We start from the raw sequence: 11992 nt of genomic DNA on the forward strand, positions 1-11992 counted from the left end.
TTATTTATCTTATTTTTAATTGATTTTCACTTATTTAAATAAAAATTTTAAAACTAAGAGGTGACATGACATTTTTAGATTGGTTGGTCACCAAAATATTTTTTTACAGAGTTAATAATTTTGGATAAATAAAGTAACGATTTAAACTTAAGGGGACAAAATATTTCAAAATAATACTTTAAGAGACAAATCGTATAAATGATCTACTTTAGGAGGCAATGGTACATTTAAACTTTTTTTTCTTCAAAACAATTACATTTTACCTATAGTATTATTTCATAATGTTTATATCCCAAATTTTAATGTCATATTTAATTTAATAATCAATTTAGTTTCTATTTATCTTTTGGTATTTTGATCATCAACATTTTATTTTAGAGTAAAAAAGTTTCTAATATTTGGTTAAATAGTTATTTTAATTTCTATTCTTTTTCTGGAGTATTTTGGACCTAAATATTTTATTTTAAGACAAAAACACATTTATTTTGGAGTGTTGTTTCATTTATGGACTAATTGTTCTCGTCCATATAGGAATATTTTTGTCCCAAATGAAACATTGGGACCAAAATACACCAAAAAATAATAGGCATAAAAACGATTATTTAATCAAATATTAAAGGCATTTTTATCCTTATGTCAATTATAATTTATTCTAAGTTTTAAATATCATAATTGAATCATTAAAATATCAAATATATTTTTCTATTAATTTAATTATTAGTTTGGACGTTAAATGTAAGTTAAATCTAACATGGAACATATGTTATAAATAGTGTATCAAATTATGAAGAATGTGTACTTATTGTATGGATAATATAGAAATGACACGTTCAAAAGTAATCCTCACACTTGATTTAAGTTGTTTATGTATCGAATATATCAAGTGATTTTAGTAATTAAGGAGAATATTATTTTTCTTAAAGATGTTAGGTTCTGTAACACCCTCAACCCGTATCCGACCCGGATCCGAGTCCGAGGTGTCACATTGACTTTTCAAAACTCTTTTCTTTACAAATCCCCTAAAATCTTAAATTCATAATTTGAGAAAGTGGGTACTTTTTAGAAATAAATATAATCAAATTGTTTTACAACCTAATCAGAGCATATTCAATCCAAATCTTGTAATTACATGCCAACTAAATTCTATTATATAAAATACATATACTCCATATGTTTCTGATCTAATATTCGTAAGGAATATGCTAACCTGTCTTGCTCCGCTTAGCTTCTCTTCTCGTTTTTGTAACCTACGTGTGAAACAATCACATGCTAAGTTTATGACTTAGTGAGGCATTAAAATTATAAAAGAACTCTAACTATTTACACATGCATGACCACATCATCTTATAATGCCACATCAAAACAATATAAGATTATATATAACGTACTATACACATATACATATCACACATAATTTCCATCTCTAACCTTATATCACTATCAATATTCTTATCATTTATATCTTATAATTATATCCCCTTATATCTATTCTTTTAATCAACATATGATTCAATTAATCCAAGCAATACAGACATCATCATATAAATCATATCAAATTATCTAATAAGAAATACATGCATACATATAAATCATCATTAGTCATTTATCATTTAATCACATAGCACATACACTTAACTTTATCTTTTTAATCATATACTATACCCATACCTCATCATGTCCTTTCTATAACATTCATATCACAACATATATTTGTTATTATCTCTTGATTAGCCCATGTACATATATGAGAACTATAGATATGTGAGTCTCTAGAGGTTGTGCACTAATGTTGTCACCACAGTTCGTATAAATGCATCAAAGTGCCACGTAGAGTTGCATCGAAGTGCCGCGTAGAATTGCACCGAAGTGCCATATAAAATGTCCCTAAGGACCACGTAGAAAATTCCTTAAGAATCATATACATATGCCAAGGACCAAATATGTGTCTCAAAAGACCTCATACATGTTCCAAAGAATACATATATGTCCCGAAGGACCACGTAGACCCTCGACTCTTGGCATGCCAACTATACCTCTATCTCTCTTGACACATAACATGGGCATTAATATTTAGATTATCTCACATTCACATATACATATAGTCTCATAGTTCTTCCACATAACTTATTATCAGATTTCCATAAAATCGTACATAGTCACGTAGTTCATTTCCATATAGTTCACATGTACATATACTCATATAGTTATTATCATTTCTCCTGTAGTCACATAGATCATATCTCATAACATACATCATGTACATATAATAACTTATCGTATATCATATAACTTATGGTTTGTACTTTTATACTTACATCATTTATATACTAATTTCATATATTCCTTAGTTCAGTTTCACATAGTTTATCACATATACATGTATTCTCATAAATTATCATCAAATAGCTCCTATAACATCTTCTTATGGCTTCATTTAAGCCTATAAATCTTTCTCATATAATTTATCTCTTGTTCTCATATGTTTATATTTATCATATAACACATAACTTTTATTGCATATCTATATCGTATTCCTACATCACTAATTCATAATATAATTTATATCATATCATCTATCTTATTCTTTATTTCTTGGTATGCACTGATATTACATTTGCATGCAATCTTATGACTTATTATCAAGTAATTCAGATAATATTCTTGTATTGTTTCATAGATCATTATCATATAGACATAAATGCACATCACATAACATGTAATGCAAGCATGACACATTCACATAGTACATAATCCTAATCATGCTTCGACTCATGCTATCATATATTCAAATATCGGGAACAAACTTATCATAAGTCTAATTCCCATGTAAAAATACATATATTCCAATAGTATGCACTCACATGTGCCTCACTTGCTATCAATTACTCCTATGGCTTACTTTCTCTTCTTGATGAATTCTAACCTTTCAATAATTATAGAACTTGCTCTCGATCGATACCTACACAATCATGTATACATATTAGCATTCTAAATACTATGATTTGATCCTTGATTTCTTAAGCTATAAGAAAGATCTACTTTCATTTTCCATTTGAAGTGCATCGGTACACTCTGTAGTGAATCGATGCACTTATTACATTCGATATTTCAATTTCAAGGAGGGTGTATCAATGCACTAACTGTGCATCGGTACACTCATAACATTCGATGTTTTCATTTTTAATGGGTGTATCGATGCACTTCCTGTGCATCGATGCACATTGAATTATTTCTGGAATTTTCCCTTGATGCATCGATACATATTGAATGTGTATCGATGCACACTAGCCCAGAATTCCATTTCGTGCACGAAAATCCACTCAAATCAACTCAAATGCTTTATCTTTCATCCCCTTTCATGTTCTTAAATCATATACACATGCTTAAACCAATTTATATCCATATAAACCATCTTTAACCTCAAAATTATATACCTCATATGTAACTCAAGAATTACACCAACTTTGCAACATATTTTGATTCCAATTCTATTGCTTCTAACTCCTTAATTAAACCCTTGACAAGTCAAATTCAACTTCAAAATTTATTAACTCATTCTATTTCAATATTTCACTTTAAAACTCCTTTTACTTAATCTCTTATAACTTGTTCATTTTGGAGTTTTAAGTCACCATAAATCTTCCCTTACTCTTTCTTATCACTCAAGAATCAAAAGAAACCATAAAATTAAAGAAACAAGCAAATTAAATGCAACTCACCTTATACATGAAGACACGGGAAGAAGAAGAGACTGAACCCCATCTCTCCAGACTTTTCTATCCCCTTTACACGTGGTTATCTCTTTTATAAAGAAATAATAAAAATCTTTCTTTACAAAGACTAATTTACCCTTACCTCCTTACATATTTACTAAATAATCCTCAAAATATTCCAAATTAAGTCTTTAAACTTTCCAATCTTTCGCAATTAGACTTCACATTTTCAAAACTTCCATTTTAGTCACTTGCTCTAGTTTTGGGATATTACAGATTAGAATAATTACGTCTACAAAGTATGTGTACATCATTAATAATTAAAAAAATTAGCCTAAATTAATGATTTTTATTGGATAGAAATATACAGAATTTATGAACCAACATAAACAATTAATAAAGAATATTAATTGTTGAAAACATTTTGATATTTTGATATAACAAATTAAGTTAAATGAATTTTAAGATTTTCCAAATGATTTTCTAAGTATATTCGATATAACTATTCGAATATCAAAACATTACTCCAAATCTTTCAAAAATAATTTTTAATCCTTACTCAAGTGTAAAATTAAGTTTTAATCTTAAAACAATTTCAAAATAATTTTACAAAGTATTTCGAACCATTTCAACGCCAAAAATTCAAGATTGCTCAGAGGGAACCGATTCCCCCCTGAATGGTTTGGCTCCGAGAATTCCAGTATGCTCGGATGGAACCGATTCCCCCCCAGGGGGTACCGATTCCCCCTTGTATAACGGTCGAAATATTTGAATTTTACACTTAGGGAACCGATTCCCCATAGGGGGTACCGATTCCCCCCACGCTCCAAGCTATTTTATTAATTGTTTTCACACTAAAACGACTATATGATCTTCACTAATCATACCCAACGTTCAGAAGTGATTCAAGGTATATTTAAACAAGTTCTGAATCCTTTGAAAGATAAGAAATAATAGAGAAACAAGAGAGAAAGCATCAAACATCAAATTTGTGCAAATCAAGCCAATTTTCCTTTCAATATTCATTTTGCTTTCAAGAACACCATTTGTGCTCATTTGTAATTATCTTTGAGTGTTCTTTTCTTGTTCTAGAATTGTGCAAACATCTTACCTTGTGAGGTTTTCCTTGTAAGTTTGCAAATTTGTGTATTTCTCTTTGAAAAAGAGTGTGCTCAAGAATTTGGGGTATAATTCTTGAGGGAGCTGTAAGGTTACTCTTTGTCCTCAAAAGAAAGAACAAATTAGTGAATTTGTTGGAAAATTCTTAGTGTGGATAGCTAAGGTAGTGAACGTAGACTTTGGTTGATAAAGTCGAACCATTCTAAATCGCTGTGCAATTACTTTCAATTTTCTGCAAAAGCTTCCACCAAAATTTTAATTGCCAATTCACCCCCTCTTGGCCAATTTCGTCAATCGATTAACTCAACAATTGGCATCAGAGCCTCACTCATTTGAAGGTTTAATCGCCTCTTGAGTCGATCCGGGAAGAGTTAAATCGATAAAGATGGCGTCTACTTCCGATTCATTCTCTATGGAAGAATCCAGACCTATTGACGTGCCTCCACACTTCAATGGAACAAATTATCATCATTGGAAGAGGTGTATGATGATATTCATCAAAGCATTTGATATGGAAGCTTGGATGATAATCAAGAAAGGATATTTCTCTCCTACTAAGAAGGCAAAGAAGTGGAGTATTCAAGAACGGAAGGAAGCTCAACAAAACTCAAAGGCTATGCACATGTTGTGTTGTGCAATTGATCCTAATATATGTAAAGGAGTTTCTTCTTGTTCAAGTGCCAAGGAAGTGTGGGATAAGCTTGAGGAGATCTATAGAGACAAGGAAGATGAAGAACCAATAAAAGTGATGTCTCTATTAGCTCTCACAGAGCCAAAGGTATCTTCTAACTCAAATATATCAAATTCAAAATCTTTTAATGAGTTACAAGATGCTTATGATAAATTATTTTCGGAGTTTGAGACCATGAACTCCAAATACAATAAATTGATTTCTAAATTTATTGCTAAAAATGATCTTCTTTTAAAAGCTAAAATAGACTTAGAAAATCAAAATGAAATGTTGAGAAAAGAGTTAGAGCTTTCAAAAATAAAATCTGAAAACTTTGAAAAAGAAATTTTCAAATTAAACAAACTTCTTCTAGAAATGAAAATGGATTTTGAAAATCAAAATGAAATCTTGAAGAAGGATTTAGAACTCTCAAAAATGAAATTTGAAAGTATTGAAAAAGAAAATTTCAATTTGAAAGATAAGCTTGAATGTTTAACAAGAGAAAAAGAGATCATTCTAAATAATTCATCTAGTTCAATAATGACAATATGTTCACATTGTCATTATCATGGTCATAAGGAACATACTTGTCCTTTAAACAAAGGAAAACGATTTAAAATTAGACAAGTATGGGTTCCAAAAGGAACAAGAGGCATTGAAACTAATGTTCAAGGATCCAAAGCAATTTGGATACCAAAATCTATTTAAATGTCTCTTGTAGGTGTGTGAGAGCAATGGTGATAAAGATGATGATATTCAAGATGCTCTAGCCACACATAAAAAGGGAATGGGTAACCTCTAAACTTAATGTTTTTATTATTTGGTTGCTCATTTAGTTTATGCATGCATGAGTTTTTAAAATGTTGAATTATGTTTTATCTCATGTATGTTAAAAAAAATATTGTATGATGAACATGGTAATTTTTTTTGGTAATGTTTTATAAACTCTAGTTCATTATATTATTTTTTGGTCAAAATTGTTTTTAAATGTAATTGATATCTCTTTAACAATTGATATCGATTTTTCAAAAACTTTGGTTTTGTAAAATTTTGACCTGAAATTTTTCTTAATGTTTATGCATAGATTTTTGTTTAAATATTATAAAGTTTTAATGCATAACATTTTCAAAAACTTTATGCATGTGCTCTTAATCTCTATAATCAACATTGCATAATGTTTTATATGTGAATGGGTTAAAAGCATAATCTTTTGAAAAATAAATTTGATAAAAGATACAATGTTTTATTTTAAATGATTGCAAAATTGATTGACATTGCATCTATTTTCGATTATGCTTGTTGGTCATAGAATAGGAAACATATACATGGTGCATTTAGATTCTTTTGATATGATTAATTTATGCCTAGTTGCTAAGGATGAGCATGATAGTTGGTTATGGCATAGGAGACTAGGACATGCTAGTATGAGTGTTTTGCAACGGTTAATTCAAGGAGACCTAGTAAGAGGGTTGCCTAAGCTTAAATTTAATAATGATAAAATCTTTGATTCTTGTGCTAAAGGAAAACAAAATCGGGTTTCTTTTAAATCCATTAATGATGTATCAACTAGTATAGTTTTACAATTGATCCATTTAGATCTTTTTGGGCCAACTAGAACTACTAGCTTGGGTGGAAAACAATATGCATTTGTCTTGGTAGATGACTATTCTAGATATACTTGGGTTCTATTCTTAAGTACAAAATATGAAGCATTAGAACATTTCATCACATTTTCAAAAATTATCTAAAACGAAAAAGGTTACTCTATCACTAGTGTTAGAAGTGATCATGGAACTGAATTTGAAAATCTTGGATTTATTGAATTTTGTAATTCTAATGGTATTAGCCATAATTTTTCAGCGCCTAGAACCCCTCAACAAAATGGAGTTGTTGAGAGGAAAAATCGAACTTTAGAAGAAATGGCTAGAACCATGCTTTGTGAAAATAATTTGCCAAAATATTTTTGGGTGAAAGCCACAAATACCGCTTGTTATGTCGTAAATCGAGTAATGATTAGGTCAATTTTAAAGAAAACTCCATATGAAATTTTCAAGAATAAAAAGCCTAACATTAGTTATTTTCATCCTTTTGGATGTAAATGTTTTGTTTTAAACAACGGTAAAGAAAACCTTGGCAAATTTGATGCTAAAAGTGATGAAAGAATTTTTCTGGGTTATTCCTTAAATTCTAAAGCTTATCGTGTATTTAATAAAAGAACTTTAGTTGTAGAAAAGTCTATACATGTTGTTTTCGATGATAATTTCCTTCTGAGGAAGGATTCTTGTGTTAATGATGATGTAGGCATTGTAAATACAAATGACGTTAGACATGACGTTGGAGAATCATCATCAAAGGAAGAAACAAAGGATGAGGAAACTCATGATCCCCTCGAGAATCCAACCATTGAAGAAAGGGAAGTATCTTATCCAAGAGAGTACAACTATGTCAAGGATGGTGAAATTATAGGTGATCCATCTAAAGGGGTAACTACTCAATCTTCTCTTAGAAATATTTGTAATTATGTTGCATTTATTTCATGTATAGAGCCTAAGAACATCAAAGAAGCATTAAAATATGAACATTGGATTATGGCTATGCAAGAAGAATTAAATCAATTTGAGAGAAGTAAAGTATGGACATTAGTTGAAAGGCCTAGTAATAAATCTACTGTAGGTACTAGATGAGTATTTAGGAATAAGCTTGATGAGAGTGGTAATATAGTGAGAAACAAGGCTAGACTTGTTGCTCAAGGGTATACTCAAGAAGAGGGCATAGACTATGATGAAACATACGCTCTCGTAGCTAGGATGGAAGCAATTAGAATGTTACTAGCATTTGCATGTTTTCATGAATTTAAATTATATCAAATAGATGTTAAAAGTGCATTTTTAAATAGTTTTATAAAGGAAGAAGTGTATGTGGAACAACCTCCAGGTTTTGAAGATTCAAAATTTCCAGACCATGTTCTTAAATTGACAAAAGCTCTTTATGGCTTAAAACAAGCTCCTAGAGCTTGGCATGAAAGATTGTAAATTTTTTTAATTGAAAAAGGTTTTTCAAAAGGGAAGGTTAACACTACATTGTTTCTAAAGTATAAAGGTAAAGATTTATTAGTAGTTCAAATTTATGTTGATGATATAATATTTGGTTCTACTAATGATGTTCTTTGCCAAGAATTTTCTAAGCTAATGCAAAGTGAATTCGAAATGAGCATGATGGGGGAGCTCTCATTTTTCTTGGGACTCCAAATCAAACAAAGAAAAGATGGCATCTTCATCAATCAAGGTAAGTACGTCAAAGATATGCTCAAGAAGTTTGGACTGGAAAATGGCAAACCGCATGAGACTCCAATGAGCTCTTCAACAAAGCTTGACTTAGATGAAGGAGGTAAATGTGTAGATGTTAAATTATATAGGTCAATGATTGGATCTCTACTTTATCTAACTGCAAGTAGACCAGACATTATGTTTAGTGTTTGCTTATGTGCTAGATTTCAATCATGCCCTAAGGAATCACATTTACTAGCTGTTAAGAGAATCTTTAGATACCTTAAAGACACTCCTAGTTTAGGACTTTGGTATCCTAGAGACTCTAGCTTTAGCTTGCATGCTTTTTCTGATGCGGATTATGGATGATGCAAATTAGATAGGAAAAGCACCTCCGGTACTTGCCAATTCCTTGGAAATATGTTGATTTCTTGGTTTTCAAAGAAACAAAAAATTGTTGCATTATCTACTACTGAAGTCGAATACATTTCAGCTGGTAGTTGTTGTGCACAAGTTTTATGGATGAAACAACAACTTTTTGATTATGGAATTGAAGTTGGTACCATTCCTATCAAGTGTGACAATACTAGTGCTATTTGTCTCACTAAAAATCCCATCCAACACTCTAGAACTAAGCACATTGAAATAAGACATTACTTCATTAGAGACCATGTCACTAAGGAAGATGTAGTTCTAGAATTTGTTGATACTTTGCACCAATTAGCGGATATCTTTACAAAACCTTTAGACAAAGAAAGATTTTGGACACTTAGGAGAGAATTAGGTTTGACCAACCTATCTTCACTTAGTGTTTAAAATAATTTTAGAACTTTTAAGAATATATGAAAAATGCTTATAATAATTTTTGATTGCATTCATTGCTATTAGTTAGGGGGAGTTTATGATTCTTAATGAAAATTAATTTTATGTTCAAATATCGTTTAAAGATTAATTTAATTGTTTGAACATGATTAATTTTCAATATATGAGTTGCCAATACCACTGGAGGAAATTAATTTAGCATTTTGGGTGTTTAAAATTGGATTTTAGCATTTTGGTGCAGAGGGAATCGATCCCCCCATGAGGGAACCGATTCCCCCTTTGAAGGGGAACCGATTCCCCCTACAGGGGAATCGATACCCCCTTGGGGTTCTAGCTATACACGGGCAGAACCCTTACTTTTATTCAAAACCCTTCTCTTCCTTGCCACTGTTTCCTCTAAACTCTCTCCCTATCTCCATTCTTGCCTCAAATCAACGTTCTTAATCGGAATTCACTTCAAATATCATCTTCTAAACCTGTTGGAATCATCAAAAACGTGCAAACTTCATCTAATATCACTCAAATCCAAAATACTTCAAGGTATTTTTCCAAAACTTCTATTTCATCAATTTATGAACATAGAACTAGTTTTAATTAGTTCTAGGATGAACTTTAGATCGAGCATTGATTGTTTAGTGATTAGAAACTAGATATCACAACTAATTTCATCAAAAACACAAGAATTTTTCCAAAAATTTTTAAATTTTCGAAATAAAAAAAAATGTTGATTTTCAAATTATTGTGTTTTGATTGAATTATGTTGTTGTTATGAAAACTATATTGTTTCTCAAAACCGTATTTTTCAAAAGTTTTCAAAAACTTTGCCCATTAGGATTGATTTAGAGAACCTTGAAATATTGAGGACTCAATTGAGGTTTGGGATTGATTGAATTGCATACATGTGTTTTCTAAATTGCAGGTTATCGATTCTATTCTGATTTCCTAAACCATGTCCAATCCTAAACGTGCTAGGTCATCATCTAGTCGCTCACACCGTCAACCAAATCCACCTCCAAATCCTCAAAATCCAATTCCTAATCCTAATCCCATTGATCCTAATTTGACTATCCAAAATTCGTGCTTCAATCATCCTGGTCCTAGAAATCATCGTTTTTGGTATTATCAATATTTCGACTCTTACAAAATCCAGGAAGAACGTATTCCTTCTCGTCAAGCTATGTTAGCTATTAATTTTAAATATCTTCCTCTTTTACAAGAGTGGAAATTTGATAAACTCTTTGATCTTGAACCCATCGTTTACCATCAACTTGTTCGTATTTTCTATTCTAATGATGTTTGTGTTAAAAACCAAACTGAAACCGAAACCATAGGAATTCGTTCCTACCTCCTAGGACAATTCTTATATATTGACTCGGCTTACATAGCCAATACATTCGGATTAGATAATGATGGTATTTCAAATGAAAAACAGGTTTTAGGATCTCGTTATAAAAGAAGAGATAGTGCAAGTGTCTTAGACCTTTATGAACGTTTTCTTAATCTAATGATTTCTTGGTGGTTTCGACCATCCGGAGGTCGTTATTATACTCTTAGAGCCTTAGATCTTTGGTGGTTACATTGTTTCAAAAACAATATTAAAATTAACCTACCTCAGATTATTTTTGCTGAAATTATTGAAACCGTAAATCTTGTTCCTAACAAGAAACTCTGTTCATCTCTAGTTTATGGTTGCATTTTGAGTAATCTGTTTTCCAAAGCTGGGCTTAGAGTCGGTCTAGATGCCATTTTCCCCCTTAAGAAACAAATTAATCTTCTTTCCTTAACGAGAGCGGGATGGATAAAGGATAAAGAAACCGGTGAATGGGTTCGATCTTCTGCAAATACTCCGGGATCTAGTTCTTCACGAGCTCCACCAGAAGCTGATGACGATCTTGAGCTTGAGCAATTAATGCGAGATATCGATGAAGCCGAAGATGAGCCTGAGCAGCCCGAGGAACAAGCACAACAAACACATCAAATGCCTCCATATTTTCAATCCTTTATGGAGACATTCGATTTCCGATATGCTACCATGGATTCGCGCTTTACTTCTATAGAGTCTCATTTATCCATAATGGGAGCTCAACAATTAGAAATTCTTCGAGAGATGCGTGCAAACAATGAAGCAACCAACGCGCGTATTAATGAACTCACTCACGAAATGGCCGTTATGCGATCTCTTTTTCCTCCTCCTGATTCGGATATGTGATTCTGTGCTTAGCTTTAAACCTTGAACTAAACGATTATTGCTTCAACTTTTTGGATTGTTTGATTTTGTGACTTTGGATTTGTTTGGATGTTTGAATTTGTGGATTGATTGATTTTGAATTTGTTTGGATTTATGGATGATGTGAACTTATATATTTGGTGTGATTTATTCATTATTGCATCATTTATATAAT

This window comes from Hibiscus syriacus, unplaced genomic scaffold, assembly GCF_006381635.1.
Source record: "Hibiscus syriacus cultivar Baekdansim isolate YM2019G1 unplaced genomic scaffold, ASM638163v2 tig00110890_pilon, whole genome shotgun sequence".
Lineage (NCBI taxonomy): Eukaryota > Viridiplantae > Streptophyta > Magnoliopsida > Malvales > Malvaceae > Hibiscus > Hibiscus syriacus.